This window comes from Dendrobates tinctorius, unplaced genomic scaffold (genome assembly GCF_039654945.1).
Source record: "Dendrobates tinctorius isolate UK_male_01 unplaced genomic scaffold, ASM3965494v1 ptg000069l, whole genome shotgun sequence".
In the NCBI taxonomy this organism is placed as follows: domain Eukaryota; kingdom Metazoa; phylum Chordata; class Amphibia; order Anura; family Dendrobatidae; genus Dendrobates; species Dendrobates tinctorius.
The window spans coordinates 6,089,185-6,105,614 of record NW_027361737.1 but is presented as its reverse complement, the minus strand read 5'-3'; positions in this window follow the sequence as shown (position 1 = coordinate 6,105,614).

Below are 16,430 nucleotides of genomic sequence, written 5' to 3'. Positions count from 1 at the left end.
ATGTATGGATAGCGTACACATTCAAAATATATGTCTCAGGAGGCAGGCTCAGACGGTGTTAGGCCCAGTATGGATTGCACGTGATTGCACAAAGGTTAGAAAGGGTACCGTTTCCCCGGATAACATGTATGGATAGCGTACACATTCAAAATATATGTCTATACATCAGGAGGCAGGCTCAGACGGTGTTAGGCCCAGTATGGATTGCACGTGATTGCACAAAGGTTAGAAAGGGTACCGTTTCCCCGGATAACATGTATGGATAGCGTACACATTCAAAATATATGTCTATACATCAGGAGGCAGGCTCAGACGGTATCAGGCACAGTATGGATTTGACGGCCCAGATTACACAGCGGAGGAGCAGGGAGAGGTAAAGATTGCAAATGCTGGGGCCCTGCCCAAGCAAGGGGGGCCCACTCGTGGGCGTCGGTACTGGCACTGGGCCCCTCATAGTACAGCGGTGTGTCTGACGGCGGGTGTGCACCACCACCGTCAGAGACACTTGATTGCACTATGAGGGACCCTGTGCCAGTGCCCGCGCCCAAGTGTCGGCCTACCCACCTGTCCAGGGCAACGGCACTCGCACGGGGTCGTGCGCTAGGTGGTGACCCCGGCCATGGGGGGAGGCAGCACAGTTAGGGAGTTTTAGAAAGTGGCATATGTTGATGTTGGACATTCAGCTGATGCAAAAGGCGAAATAGGTGAAGTCCCAGGAAGAGGTGGACCAAAGCAAGCCATTTTTCTGTCACCCTATGTGTCATCGGGGAAGGTGGGACAAAATCCTTGGAAACCCATGCATGGTTCATTTTAATGAAGGTTAGATCATCCACATTTTGGGTTGACAGACGGGTCCTTTTATCTGTCAGGATTGATCCAGCTGCACTGAAGACTCTTTCCGATAGCACACTTGCAGCTGGGCAAGCGAGCTCCTGTAAGGCATATTGGGGCAATTCAGGCCAGGTGTCCAGTTTAGCGGCCCAATAGTCAAAGGGGAATGACCTGTGTGGGAGAACATCGATATGGGAGGAAAAGTAGTTTGTAACCATAGTTGACAACTGCTGTCTCCTGTCACTTTCCATCGATGCAGTATTACCAGTTGTGTGAGCGGTATTTGAAAAATCAGTCCACAACATTGTCATGAAACCCCTGTCTCCAACGCCACTTCTGCTGTGTGCACCACGAACACCTCTGCCAAGCTGCCCCCGGCCCATATGGCTCGTGTGAGAACCATCACCGCTGCTGTGTGCTGGGAATGCCTCAAGCAACCGATTTACCAGAGTTGCTTGTTTATTAGCCAATATTAGGTCAAGGTTCTCCTGTGGCATGATGTTTTGTAATTTGCCTTTATAGCGTGGATCCAGGATGCTGGCCAACCAGTAGTCGTCATCGTTCATCATTTTGGCAATGCGGGGGTCCCTTTTTAGGATCTGCAAGGCATAATCTGACATGTGGGCCAATGTTACCGGTGTCAATGATGCACTGCGAGTGCTGGGTGGAGGAGCACTTTCTGGCAAATGCACATCCCTCCAGTCACGCACAAACCCTGTACCAGACCTTGCCATGCCAACATTTTCACTTGCCCCACGAGATGCATCCTCCTCCCCTAAGTAATCATCCCCATCATCATCCTCCTCCTCCTCTTCTTCCTCCACCTCGTCCAGGAGAGGTCCCTGAGCAGACAATGGCTGAATGTCATCAAGGATTCCCTCCTCCTCTTCCTCCTCATCAACATTGGCTGCAGACGCCTGCTCCTTAAGGTGCGTCAAAGTTTGCATGAGCAGACGCATAAGTGGGATGCTCATGCTTAGGATGGCGTCGTCTGCGCTTACCAGCCGTGTGCATTCCTCAAAACACTGAAGGACTTTACAAAGGTCTTTCAGCTTCGACCACTGCACACCTGTCAACTCCATGTCTGCTCTCAAAGTGCCTGGCCGTGTATCCTCCCACAAATGCATTATGGCCTGCCTCTGCTCGCACAGCCGCTCCACCATGTGCAGGGTGGAGTTCCACCTTGTTGCAATGTCGATAATGAGGCGGTGGTTGGGAAGGTGGAGCAATCGCTGCAGCTTCTGCATATGAACGGAGTGTACAGGCGACCGGCGGATGTGCGCGCACAGTCTTCGCACCTTCTGGAGCAGGGCTGTTAACTCCGGATAATTTTTGAGGAAGCACTGCACCACCAGGTTCAAGGTGTGAGCCAAGCAAGGTATGTGGCTGAGTTTTGAAAGGGCTATGGCTGCCACAAAATTACGGCCGTTATCACTAACTACCTTGCCTGCCTCAAGATGTACACTGCCCAGCCATGACTCAGTTTGTCGCTTCAAGTACTCGGCCAGCACCTCGGCGGTGTGTCTGTCGCCCAAACACATCATCTGCAACACAGCCTGCTGACGCTTTCCACTAGCTGCTCGATAGGGGGACACATCGTGTGCAACAGTGGCAGCTGCAGCTGGAGTGCTCGTACGACTGCGCTCTGTGGACGAGCTTTCGCTTCTGAAGGAGGAGGAGGGTCGAACGCCTACAGCCAACTGTTTCCTATACCGTGGGCTAGGCAGCACTGTCCCACCACCGCTGTCCCCTGTGGACCCTGCATCCACCACATTAACCCAGTGCGCAGTGATGGACACGTAACGGCCCTGGCCATGCCGACTGGACCATGCATCAGTTGTGAGGTGCACCTTTCCGCTCACTGACTGCTTGAGTGCATGGACAATGCGGTCTTTCACATGATGGTGGAGGGCTGGGATGGCTTTGCGAGAGAAGAAGTGGCGACTGGGTAGGTTATAGCGTGGTACTGCATAGGCCATGAGTTCGCGGAAAGCTGTGCTTTCCACCAACCGAAAGGGCATCATCTCAAACGAGATTAGTTTGGCAATGTGGGCGTTCAAACCCAGTGTACGCGGATGAGAGACTGAGTACTTTCTTGACCTACTCATAGTGTCTGGGAGGGTGAGCTGGACTTGAGAGCTGCATATGGTGGAAGTAGCGGTGGACAGGGCGGACTGAGAGAGGGTTGATGATGGTGATGGAGTTGGTGTTCTTTCTGATGGCCTAGAATCAGTCTTTCGTTGATATAACAGTGGGATTCCCTGACTGCTGTGGCCTTGCAACGACACCTCAACATTTGCTGCTGTGCTAACCGGTGGGCTTACAGTGGGGGAAACAATGTAGCGTTGCTGACTACCTTCGTTGTGATCAGTTGCACATGTGGCACTTGAGGTTTGGTGTTGTGTCCACGCTTGCAAGTGCATGCTGGTTAAATGTCTAAGCATGCAACTGGTATTCAAATTTTTCAGATTTTTCCCTCGGCTAAAGGTCTTTGCGCACTTCTTACAGATAACCTTGGCCTGATCATGAGGATTTTGTTCAAAAAAGTGCCACACTGCACTCTTCCTACTTTGGCAGACATTTTGCGGCCTAGCACGCTGTGATCTTTTGACCCTCTGGACAAGCTGTCCAGCAACTCTTTTGATGTTTGGAACCTGTCTTTGGAGTGCTCCGGGCCTGCCAGATAACAGCTGTTGCGATGTCGATGTCTGCTGTGGATGCTCCTCATCTGAGCTATTGGAAGCAGCACCCTCTTCCCCCAATGGATGCCAATCTGGGTCAACAACTGGGTCATCCATCAACTCCTCTTCTATGTCATGTGCACCTTCCTCTGTGTCACCGTGTATGGTGGTATAGTGTGCGGGAAGGGGCACCTGAGTCTCATCAGGGTCAGAATCTGGCTCTGTACACTGCGAGGACAATGTAGTGCTCTGAGTGAATGTACCAGCAGAATCATCCATCAGCGGCTGTGCATCAGTGCACTCCATGTCAGATTCATCTTGGCCTGGGTAATTCACCATTTCACTTGATAATCCAGGCATGGTATGTGAAAACAGCTCCATGGAGTAATCAGTAGTATGGCCTGCGTCATCCTTCAATCTTGGTTGGGGTGAAGGACACAAGGAAAGGTGTGGTTCATGAACATGAGCCTCCAATGACGACTCAGTGCTTTTACTTTTTACAACTGAAGAAGAGGAGGCGATAGAGCTGGAGGCTGAGTCAGCAATGTAAGACAAAACTTTTTCCTGATGCTCTGGCTTTAAAAGCGGTTTGCCAACTCCTAGAAAACTAAGCGTTCGAGGCCTTATGTAGCCAGACGATGACGCAGGCTCAACACCTCCTGCATTCGGTCCTATTTTGCTCTTGCAACTACCATCAGATCCACCACCAACACCATCATTACCAGCTGCCAACCCCCGCCCAATTCCACGGCCTCTTCCACCAGCCTTCCTCATTTTTGGTAGAAATGTAGACAAAATCCAACAAACTATATAGTAATGTAAAACAAGGTACAAGGTGTCTATAGGACAGGGGAGATTTTGAATTTCTGCAGACACTTGTGGACACTGGACATTTTGGATTGTGTGAGGCCCACTGATATCTGAGCGCTATGTCACAGGCTCGATGGCACAGCTGTGACCAAAGTGACTAGAGGATAAGGGAGATTTTGAATCTCTGCACACACTTTTGGACACTGGACACTTTTGGATTGTGTGAGGCCCACTGATATCTGAGCGCTATGTCACAGGCTCGATGGCACAGCTGTGACCAAAGTGACTAGAGGATAAGGGAGATTTTGAATCTCTGCACACACTTTTGGACACTGGACACTTTTGGATTGTGTGAGGCCCAATGAATATCTGAGCGCTATGTGACAGGCTCGATGGCACAGCTGTGACCAAAGTGACTAGAGGATAAGGGAGATTTTGAATCTCTGCACACACTTTTAGACACTGGACACTTTTGGATTGTGTGAGGCCCAATGAATATCTGAGCGCTATGTGACAGGCTCGATGGCACAGCTGCTGTGACCAAAGTGACTAGAGGATAAGGGAGATTTTGAATCTCTGCACACACTTTTGGACACTGGACACTTTTGGATTGTGTGAGACCCACTGATATCTGAGCGCTATGTCACAGGCTCGAAGGCACAGCTGTGACCAAAGTGACTAGAGGATAAGGGAGATTTTGAATCTCTGCACACACTTTTGGACACTGGACACTTTTGGATTGTGTGAGGCCCACTGATATCTGAGCGCTATGTCACAGGCTCGATGGCACAGCTGCTGTGACCAAAGTGACTAGAGGATAAGGGAGATTTTGAATCTCTGCACACACTTTTGGACACTGGACACTTTTGGATTGTGTGAGGCCCAATGAATATCTGAGGGCTATGTGACAGGCTCGATGGCACAGCTGTGACCAAAGTGACTAGAGGATAAGGGAGATTTTGAATCTCTGCACACACTTTTAGACACTGGACACTTTTGGATTGTGTGAGGCCCAATGAATATCTGAGCGCTATGTGACAGGCTCGATGGCACAGCTGTGACCAAAGTGACTAGAGGATAAGGGAGATTTTGAATCTCTGCACACAATTTTGGACACTGGACACTTTTGGATTGTGTGAGGCCCAATGAATATCTGAGCGCTATGTGACAGGCTCGATGGCACAGCTGTGACCAAAGTGACTAGAGGATAAGGGAGATTTTGAATCTCTGCACACACTTTTGGACACTGGACACTTTTGGATTGTGTGAGGCCCACTGATATCTGAGCGCTATGTCACAGGCTCGATGGCACAGCTGTAACCAAAGTGACTAGAGGATAAGGGATATTTTGAATCTCTGCACACACTTTTAGACACTGGACACTTTTGGATTGTGTGAGGCCCAATGAATATCTGAGCGCTATGTGACAGGCTCGATGGCACTGCTGTGACCAAAGTGACTAGAGGATAAGGGAGATTTTGAATCTCTGCACACACTTTTAGACACTGGACACTTTTGGATTGTGTGAGGCCCAATGAATATCTGAGCGCTATGTGACAGGCTCGATGGCACAGCTGTGACCAAAGTGACTAGAGGATAAGGGAGATTTTGAATCTCTGCACACACTTTTGGACACTGGACACTTTTGGATTGTGTGAGGCCCAATGAATATCTGAGCGCTATGTGACAGGCTCGATGGCACAGCTGTGACCAAAGTGACTAGAGGATAAGGGAGATTTTGAATCTCTGCACACACTTTTGGACACTGGACACTTTTGGATTGTGTGAGGCCCACTGATATCTGAGCACTATGTGACAGGCTCGATGGCACAGCTGTGACCAAAGTGACTAGAGGATAAGGGAGATTTTGAATCTCTGCACACACTTTTGGACACTGGACACTTTTGGATTGTGTGAGGCCCAATGAATATCTGAGCGCTATGTGACAGGCTCGATGGCACAGCTGTGACCAAAGTGACTAGAGGATAAGGGAGATTTTGAATCTCTGCACACACTTTTGGACACTGGACACTTTTGGATTGTGTGAGGCCCAATGAATATCTGAGCGCTATGTGACAGGCTCGATGGCACAGCTGTGACAAAAGTGACTAGAGGATAAGGGAGATTGGATTGCTTTTAAAAAAGCAGTTTGTGGAGCAGTGGGTAAACAGCAATGCCAGCCTGTCAGGAAGCCTTAAAAGGCAGCCCAACAACCAACACCACTGATACACCACAATATAGCCTCCCCTTGCACTGCACACACAGTGACTGGTGTGTTGTGCAGGCCAAATTGCTAGCAGCAGAAGCAGTTTTTTTTTTCTTCTCAGCAGGACAAAAAAAAAAAAATTGGGATTGCTTTTAAAAAAGCAGTTTGCGGAGCAGTGGGTAAACAGCAATGCAGGAATGTCAGGAAGCCTTAGAAGGCAGCCCAACAACCAACACCACTGATACACCACTATATAGCCTCCCCTTGCACTGCACACACAGTGACTGGTGTGTTGTACAGGCCAAATCGCTAGCAGCAGAAGCAGTTTTTTTGTCTTCTTCCCTGCCTAACGCTCTCCCTACAGAATCAGCAGCAACCTCTCCCTATACTGAGATCGGCAGAAGTAAGATGGCGGTCGGCGTGCACGCCCTTTTATACCCCCTGTGACGCCCACCAAAGCAAGCCAATCACTTGCATGCCCTTCTGAAAGATGGTGGTGACCCCTGCCTATGTCATCACGTTGCCCACAGTGTCCGTGGATCCTGATTGGCTGAAAAAGAGCGCAAAACAAACTTTTGAAACGCGACTTTGGCGCGTAAGTCGCCGACCTCGTGGCCGACCTCATCCTAGGGTCAGGTTTCGTTTCATGAAACCCGACTTTGCCAAAAGTCGGCGACTTTTGAAATTTTTCGACCCGTTTCGCTCAACTCTAATGTTCTGTATTAATATAAATAAAAGTTTTTTATGGGCTAAATACATTCTGTTTTCGCTTGATTTAAAATATATACAATTAATTTATTTATATAATATTTTTAAAAATATAATATAGTAGAATTACAACATTTGAAACTGATATGACATAGTTGTTATGCACAGAAATTTTATGTTTCTCTAGTGATGTCATGAAGAGACTTAAGTTAATCTTTGATTATCTGTTCTGTTTTTTTGTGACTATAGGTACTGTCACACTTAGGCCTCTTTCACACATCAGGTTTTCGCCGTCAGGCGCGATCCGGCGCTTTTGACAGAAACCGGATCCGGCGAAATGCAATGCCTGATCCGGTTTCCCCCCCATTGACTTGCATTTGCGCCGGATCGCGCCGGATGGCCATGCGTTTCATCCGGTTTTCGCCTGATCCGGCAATGTGTCGCAATGTGTCGCGATCCGGCGTCTGGAAAAAACGTCTACTGTAACGTTTTTTGTCTCCGGCGAAAAAGCCGGACACGCCGGATCCGGCGCGTCCGGCTTTTTCACACAATGAAAGCCTATGAGCGCCGCAATGCGCCGGATCCGGCGAAAGCCTGATCCGGCGGCCGGATCCGTTTTTTTGGTCTGAGCATGCTCAGTAGCTCTGCCCACAAGACATATATAAAAGCAAGACAGTGGGACCCACAGCCACACCCAACATGCCACCCAAGACAGCAACCAGGCACAGGAGAAGGCAGGAGACATCTGCAGCAGCACCATCAGCACCACCCCAATTGGAGCAGCATGCTGAACAACACAACGGGAGGGGAGTCCAGCAGCAGATGAGAGACGGTAATTATCAAATCACCCATTCCTCCAAACTAGGGCTATTGAATATCAAGATATTCATTGGCCCTTTGTTTCTCTTTATTCAACAGCCGCCCAATAGATGCAGCAGCAGCAGCAATGGCAGCAGCTGGAACACCACCCACAGGCATGGAGTGTGGCCACCAGGAAGACAGCACATCATCTTCTGGGAGCCCTCCCTCGCATCGTCAGCGTTTGACGGTAAGTTTTTATTTCCAAAATCCATCTTCTCTGTAATATATGTCTATTCATGGCCTTTTATTTCAAAACAGGAATCACAAGATGAAGAGGAGCTCCCAGAAGAAGAAGGAAGGGGTGGACAGACACCTGGAGTGGGCTCACAATTGGTAAGTTTTTTGCATCAAACGCAGAAACACAACATCACACTACACACAACACATAGAAAACAATGTTCTGCAGACCACACACAGCAAACAAATGCCTACATCCAAAGACATAACTTTTTTTGTTTTCTTCTCTAGTCTTCCCAATCTGGTGCTTGGCCAAGAGGTGCTCGCAGTGCCTCCCAGGGTCGTCGGCGACAGCAACGCGGCGGTCACCAGCGTGTAAGTATAAATATTTTTGCTTTGTTTTTTTGGCCTTTTTATTTCATTTCTTTTGTGGAGGCTAATTATGTTATTTTTGTCTTTTTCTTTAACAGCCTTCACAGCGTGCTCCCGACTCTGACGTTGAGGATGGAGGGATTGATGTGGACCGCCTCATCGATCTCGTCAGAGAAAGGGAGCCGCTCTGGAATATGGCTGACCGCCGCCACGCTGACCTGATCGTTACCCGACGACTCTGGGAGGAAATCTGTTCGCTCCTTGTGGGCCGCTGGGAGGACCTCAATGTTCGGGCCCAGATTACAGAGCGTAAGTATATACAGTACCGGTTGCTTGATTTAAACCAGTGTTTCCCGAACTCCAGTCCTCGTGGTCCCCACGGATCATGTGTTCAGGATTTCTATTTACTATGGAAATCCTGAAAACATGACCCCTGGGGACCATGAGGACTGGAGTTTGGGAAACACTGATGTTGTATACTAACCACTCCTTTCTCGTTTCAGGGAACAGAATTGTGAATCGGTGGCGGTCTGTGAGAGAACGTTTCAAGAAGGAGTTCAATAAAGAGATGCGGGCCCCGAGTGGATCTGCAGGACGCAGGAGCAAGTACAAGTACGCACAAGCCCTGTCGTTCCTCCGGGAAACAATGGTCACCAGAAGGTAAATATTACACACCACATGTGAAAAAAAATGTTAGATGTAAATTTTTTTTTCAGCCAGGGCCATACCATGTCAGTATTTTAATTGTTTTTTTTTCTCTTTATTCCACAGCACGGTGAGCAGCACTCGGGAGCCGGCACGATTGGACCCTTCTGAGGCGATCCCTGAGGAGACCGGCACCGAGGGACACTTTGACCGCCCCGGTACATCTGCACCTTCCCAGCCTTCCAACACATTCGACCCATCTGTCCCATCCACCAGCACAGGAGCATCGTGGCCGCCTACATTACATGAAGCTGCTGGTGAGGAGATCGCTTTCCCTTTACCCCACCCTTCTGCCCCTGCCACCTCTAGTACACCTGCGGGTACTGGGCGGCAGCGGCAGAGGGGTCAGGAAAAGACTTATGCGCCAGAGTTCTTGCATCTGAATGCATCTTTCCAGAACTGTCTAAAAGTCTTGCCAGAGCAAATCTCCGCAGGCTATCAACAGATCAACTCCAGCATTCTGGAGGTGAAGACACTTCTGCAAACCATGCATTCAGAAGCAAGATCTTCGCCAAACCACACCTTTTTCAGGTCTGTTGTGGAGCGCATGGAAACGCTCTCTCCTGCCCAGCAGATGCATGTAATGCATTCATGCCACGCTGCTCTCCAGCAAGTTACCTCCCAACCTCCTCCTCCTCCTCCCACCACAGTAGTTCCTCCACCTGCACCCCCTCCAGCCACTTTCCATCCTCCCCCTCCTATTACATCTACACCCCCTCCAGCCACTTTCCATCCTCCCCCTCCTATTACATCTACACCCCCTCCAGCCACTTTCCATCCTCCCCCTCCTATTACATACCATCCACCTCCAGCCACTTTCCATCCTCCCCCTCCTATTACATACCATCCACCTCCCCAGCACCATCCACCTCCCCAGCACCATCCACCTCCCCAGCACCATCCACCTCCCCAGCACCATCCACCTCCCCAGCACCAGCCACCTCCCCAGCACCAGCAACCTCCCCAGCACCAGCAACCTCACCAGTACCAGCAACCTCCACAGTACCTGCAAACTCCCCAGTACCAGCAACCTCCCCAGTACCAGACATCTCCCCACTTCCAGCAACCTGCCCCGTACCAGACATCTCCCCACTTCCAGCAACCCGCCCCGTACCAGACATCTCCCCACTTCCAGCAACCTGCCCCGTACCAGACATCTCCCCACTTCCAGCAACCTGCCCCGTACCAAACTCCTTCCCCATACAACTTGCCATCAACATCATCTGCTCCTACAGTCCCTGCCCAACCCTCCACTCCACCACCCACCACCTCTTCTGCTTCCCACATGTCCACCCATTCTGTAGTTTTTTCCACACCTTCACCTCTAACTGTTCCTTCCCCACCACGATCCCAGTCCTCTCTCCACACTCCCAGTGTCGAAGTGTCCCGCAGCCCCTACAGCAGTATTTCCACCACACACTACACAGAATTATAATGTGTGTATTTAAATAAAAATGACCAGTTTTATGGTTTCAGTTTTATAGTTTCAAATTTTTATTAAACATGTTTATTAAAATTTTAAAAAAGTTTACTAAAAAAAACATTTTTCAATAAAAGTTAAATTATTTTACACTGGTTGTCTGTCATTTCTTTCTGCGGCGAAAAAGGTTAAATACAGGGTATTTAAAAGGTGAAATGGTATTCAAAACTAGGTATATAACTGTGGGTAAATTTTAGCTTTTTGCCACAGTTGTGTTCCTGGTTGTGTTTGAAGCAAAGTATTTCACCTAAAAAGTTGTGTTTATTGTTGGTGATTTCCTAACAATGTACACAACTTTTGTTAAAAGGTGAAATACTTTGCATAAAACACAACCAGGTACACACCTGTGGCCTAAAGCTAAAAATAGAGACCATGACAAGATAGCCAACTTTGGTTGGCAAAGGTATATACTGTTGGTACAGAAGGTACACAAGTTTGGTTAGGGCACAAATCTTTCACACTCGGTCATCCTGCCAGTGTACTCTGCCTTGAGGTGACATAAAGTATAGTGCAAAATTGTCCCTCATTACTGAAACCGTCACAGAACTTCTAGTGGTAATGTCATGGTAATCTTGCAAGGTGGTTTCTTCAGAGGTGTCCTCAATGGAAATGGGTTCCTTGCATATAACAAAATTGTGGAGTACCACGCACGCTTTGATCACCTCGTCCACAGTTTCTGTCTTGAGGTTGATCGCAGTCAATAGGACCCGCCATTTGGCTGTCAGAATACCAAAGGTACATTCAACCATTCTTCTTGCTCTTGTGAGGCGGTAATTAAAAATGCGTTTTGGTCTTGTCAATCCTCTGCTAGAGTATGGTTTCAAAAGGTGTTCTGACAGCTGGAAGGCTTCATCCCCTACACAGACAAATGGCATAGGTGGACCAGATGTTTGCGGCAGCGGTCTAGGTGGTGGGAACTGGAAGGTGTTTCCATACAGTTTACGCCCCATGGCAGACAGTTTGAAAACTTGAGAGTCATTGGAGCGGCCATAGGCCCCAATATCAACCGCAATAAATTTGTATTCCGCGTCAGCGATGGCCATGAGGACAATTGAAAAATATTTCTTGTAATTGAAATATTCCGATCCAGATCCAGCTGGCTTTACAATGCGGATATGTTTCCCGTCCACAGCGCCCAAGCAGTTTGGAAACTGACATATCTGTTGAAACTTGTCAGCAATTTCAATCCACCTCTCTGTTGTGGGCTCTGGTAAAAACTCTTCAGCTAAGGAGTCCCACAGTGCACGGCATGTGTACTTCACTATTCCAGATATGGTGGAAATCCCGAGTCTGTACTGGAAATGCAGTGACGAAAGGGATTCTCCAGTTGCAAGAAATTTGTGGGGAATTAACAAACAATAAATTAGTTTTAAATCACAGCATTACATACCAAAACTGACCTAACACTTGGAGATACAAATTACCACCAACAAGATTGCAGTGAAAGTGTGCTCTGATGCGATCATATCCAATAAATGTGGCTTACCTTAAAGTCACCATCAGACGCTCTGCGGGTGAAACGGAGAAGCGGCAATAGGTGTCCGCTTTTCTTATGAGGTGTGCAATGCGCTCCACCAAGTAATCAAAATTCTCCATTTTCATCCGAACATATCCAAAAAATTTATCCGGGTTTCGTCGAAGGTCCATGCATAGTGTAGAATAGACCCCACGCGTCATTCTCTTGGCTGTGATGGGGTGGATCCACAAACGTCGTCTACGATGCCTGATGCGCTGCTGTCTCGCTCTCTCCTTCTCCAGAACAATCACCCTCAAACGATTTGCCTCCGCTGTAAAATCCGCCAAATTCTTCAAAATATTTCCAATGACAACATCCATCTTCGCCAGTAACTTGCTCTTCTCTCCAACCTGCACTTTCTCCTCTACAACCTGTCAAAGAAGGGCTGTAGGAACATGCTATATATAGTTTTCCAGTAGCCAATCCCGTTCGGAAGGCCACAAGGGTCAATTTTAAAAACCGGATCCGGCGTAATCCGTCGAAAAACGGATAGAAAAATGGATGAACCGGATGAGACGGATCCGGTTTTGTCTGTCAAGAAAAAGACGGATCCGGCAGAAAACCGGATCCGTCACATCCGGTTTTACTAAACATTTGCCGGATCCGGCGTTCCGGCATGACGCCGGATCGCGCCTGACGCCGAAAACCTGATGTGTGAAAGTAGCCTTAGCGATGTACCAGCGATCCCGACCAGCGATATGACGCTGTCAGGATCGCTGGTGCATCGCTAGGTGGTCGCTAGTGAGCTGCCACACAGGCAGATCTCTCCAGCGACATCGCTGGGGACGGGGGTCGCTACTTACCTGTCACACCAGGCGATCCTGCATCCTCCCGCCCGGCTCCACGCTCGTCGCTCGTCTCCACAGCAAGAAGCGCCGCAGGAAGCTGACGACGAGAAACAGTCCAGCCTGTTCTCGCGTGATCAGCGATAACCAGCGGGGGGAGCGGGTCGTAGGTAAGTATCAGACACAGCGATATCGCTAGCAATATCGCTATAACGTCACAAGTTATAGCGATATTGCTAGCGATATCGCTTAGTGTGACAGGCCCTTTAGTCAAGAACAGCTAGTCCTAGAGACCTGAAACATGATATAAAGCCTCCTCAAGTACCTGATAACGTTTTCAGCGGTACCATGGATATTTATATGCGTCTTTTTGATCACGCGTTATTGCACTTTTTGTTTGGCGTTATGATAATAAATCATTATTTTTTGCTTCGCTTTTTATTTTTATTTTTTAAGGGGTTCACTAAAGGGGTTAACTAATGGGACAGTTTTATAGGGTGGGATATTGCGGACGCGGCGATACCAAATATGTGTACTTTTATTGTTTTTTTTTTTTCAAAAAATGAATTTATTAGGATTTTTTTTAAATTTATTTAGCGATTTTTTTTTTTTTATAAACTATTTTTACACTTTTTTGTTTTTTTAACTTTATTACAATGTCCCAGGGGGAGACATAACTGTCATGTGACAGATCGCTGATCTGTCACATCACAGATCGCTGTGACAGATCAGTGATTTGTCACAGGCACTGCTGCAGGCTTCCTCATGCCTGCGCTCTGCGGGCAGTGGGGAAGCCAGCTCCCTGCAGGCCCCCGAAGGTCCCCGTCGCCGTATTGGATCCAGGGACCTGCAGGGAGGGAGGCCCCCGCAGCAGCGCTGCACATTGCGCTGCTGTGGGGGTCTCAGGGAAGCACGGAGGGAGCCCCCTCCCTGCCGATGCTTTCTTTAACCCCCGGTACACCACGATCATTTTTGACCGCGGCGTGCCAGGGGTTAACATGTCGGGGGTTGTCCGTGACTGCCCCTGACACATAGTGCCGGGTGTCAGCTGTGATAATCAGCTGACACCCGGCCGCGATCAGCGCAGCTGATCGCACTAGACATACTATTCCGTCCTTGGGACTTAGGTCCCAGATCACATGGACGGAATAGTACATCTAATGTAGGAAAGGGCTTAAAGAGAATCTGTCATCAGGTTTTGCTGTGAAATCTGAGGACAGCCTGATGCAGGGGTTGAGACACACATTTCAGCGATGTGTCTCTTATTAGACTGTTTGCTGTTGTTTTAACACAATTGATGTTTTTTCACCAGGAGATCATCACTGCTTGGACAACAGCTCGTGTGAGCCCCGGTTCGACCATGCCTCCTCCTCTGATAAGCAGTTCACTGTCAATAGATTATGTATATAAAGAGTCTGGTGTGGGCGCAGTTGGCTTTCTGAGCTGTTACATGCTTCATCTAAAAACTCTGATTGTGTAACAACTGCTGCACCAAGTAATTTAAGTGATATATCACTGAAATCAGGGTCTCTTTTCTGACATTTTGCTGCTCACAGATGAGGTGGCAAAAACCTGGTGACAGATTCTCTTTAGGCCCATAATGCCTAATAATGAAAAGAAAAGCAGAACACACAGTGTACCCAAAACAATCTGGCTCAGAACATCTAGATATGATTCAGTCACCTAGGAATGGAACACAAACTTCTAGACTAGGTCTCAGCTGCTATTTTTACTGTTTAGTAGCTTTCTCTCCCTTGATCACAAAAATGTTGTGACTGACAGCAATACAAAATATATAAGAAGTTAAAGGAAGACATTTCACCAGTTTGAGCATGTTAATCTGGCCACATCCCAGTATAACAGCTTCTATTCTCATATCTGTTGTGCAGATATTAACTACCAAAGTTTCAATACTAATTTTCCATCCAACTAAGGAGGCATTAGCAGAGATTTGTCTCTAGGGGTGTGTACCTTTTCTCCTGCATGACATTGTCCAATCATGGTCCGGAGGTGTTTTGCAGTGGGGAGGAAAATGCCCCCTAGAGAAGTTTAGAGCAGGTTTTCTCCTCTGAGATGTAATGACACTCAGCCATGCATCTTCCATGATCTCTACACCTGATTAAGGGTAGAACAGAACTGCATGTCAATACAAACAACTTCTGCAAGATTCATCTCACGGCAGTGAGTGTGGTAGGAGGATGAGTACAGCAGAGCTGACAGTGCCCTGAGATGAAGGGCACTAGTGACTAGCTTCTAGTGACACATATATGCAGAGATCAGGGACGGAAGCAAGGCTGAATGTCAGTACATGTCTCACTGACCTGACACCTCATGCTTATTATTCATCAACATCAACATCAAGGAGGGGAAAAAATACGCATCTTCCAGAGATGAATCTTTGCTAAAGTACCTTGATTGAAGAGGAAATTATAATCTAAACTTTACAAGCTCAAATATTGGCAACCAAGATTCAAATTAGAGGAATAAAAATGACATTGCATTCAGCTGTGCAGTCACTGTTCAATGATGTGACGAGTTTAGCATACTAAAACTGGTTATTAGATCTTGGTTAGCCAAAAGACAAACTAAAGAAGTCCCACTACTTACAGATTAAATTACTCAGCATTCTCAGCTTTATTATAAAAGAATTAGTAAAACATGTTTTAAAATCAAATCCACATATCTAAAAAAAAGTTTTTGGAAGATATCTCTCAAAATTGTAATAACTGCTTACTTGAAACAATGTGGATTCCCTTAAATAAAGAGGACCATTTCAGACCAAATAAATTCAAACAATTTAATTTTATTGAATATACAGTAATTTTCACTTTCACATGCATAGAAACCCAAATGAAAGATTACTGTTAGCATGTTTTTACATATGCAAGTAGTGGTATGTCTGTGTATAGGTGCCTGTTTCCAAATAAAACTTATACATTTTTTTTTAAGAGATCCAACATGCTATTCATGAGAAATCTATTGTAGAAACTATGTGCAAATCAGGCTGGAAAAGCTCTGGTGTGCGACAATGCAATTCCTGTGTTTCTTCCAGGTGCATTGACACGTCCTGGCATACAGGTGCATGCATAGAAATCATTGGTCCCCATAGTATAAGTTCTAATTGGACCCCAGCCAAAAAGTAATAATATTCTGCAGGCTCATAAAGGAGCATATCTCACAACTTTTCAGTCTTTATAAAGTAATGTTCCTCCTATTGAAGCCCCTAGATTCCCCTTTCATTGCCCCCATAAAGTACAATGCCAACAAAAGTATCCTCCCCAAACACAGTATGATACCC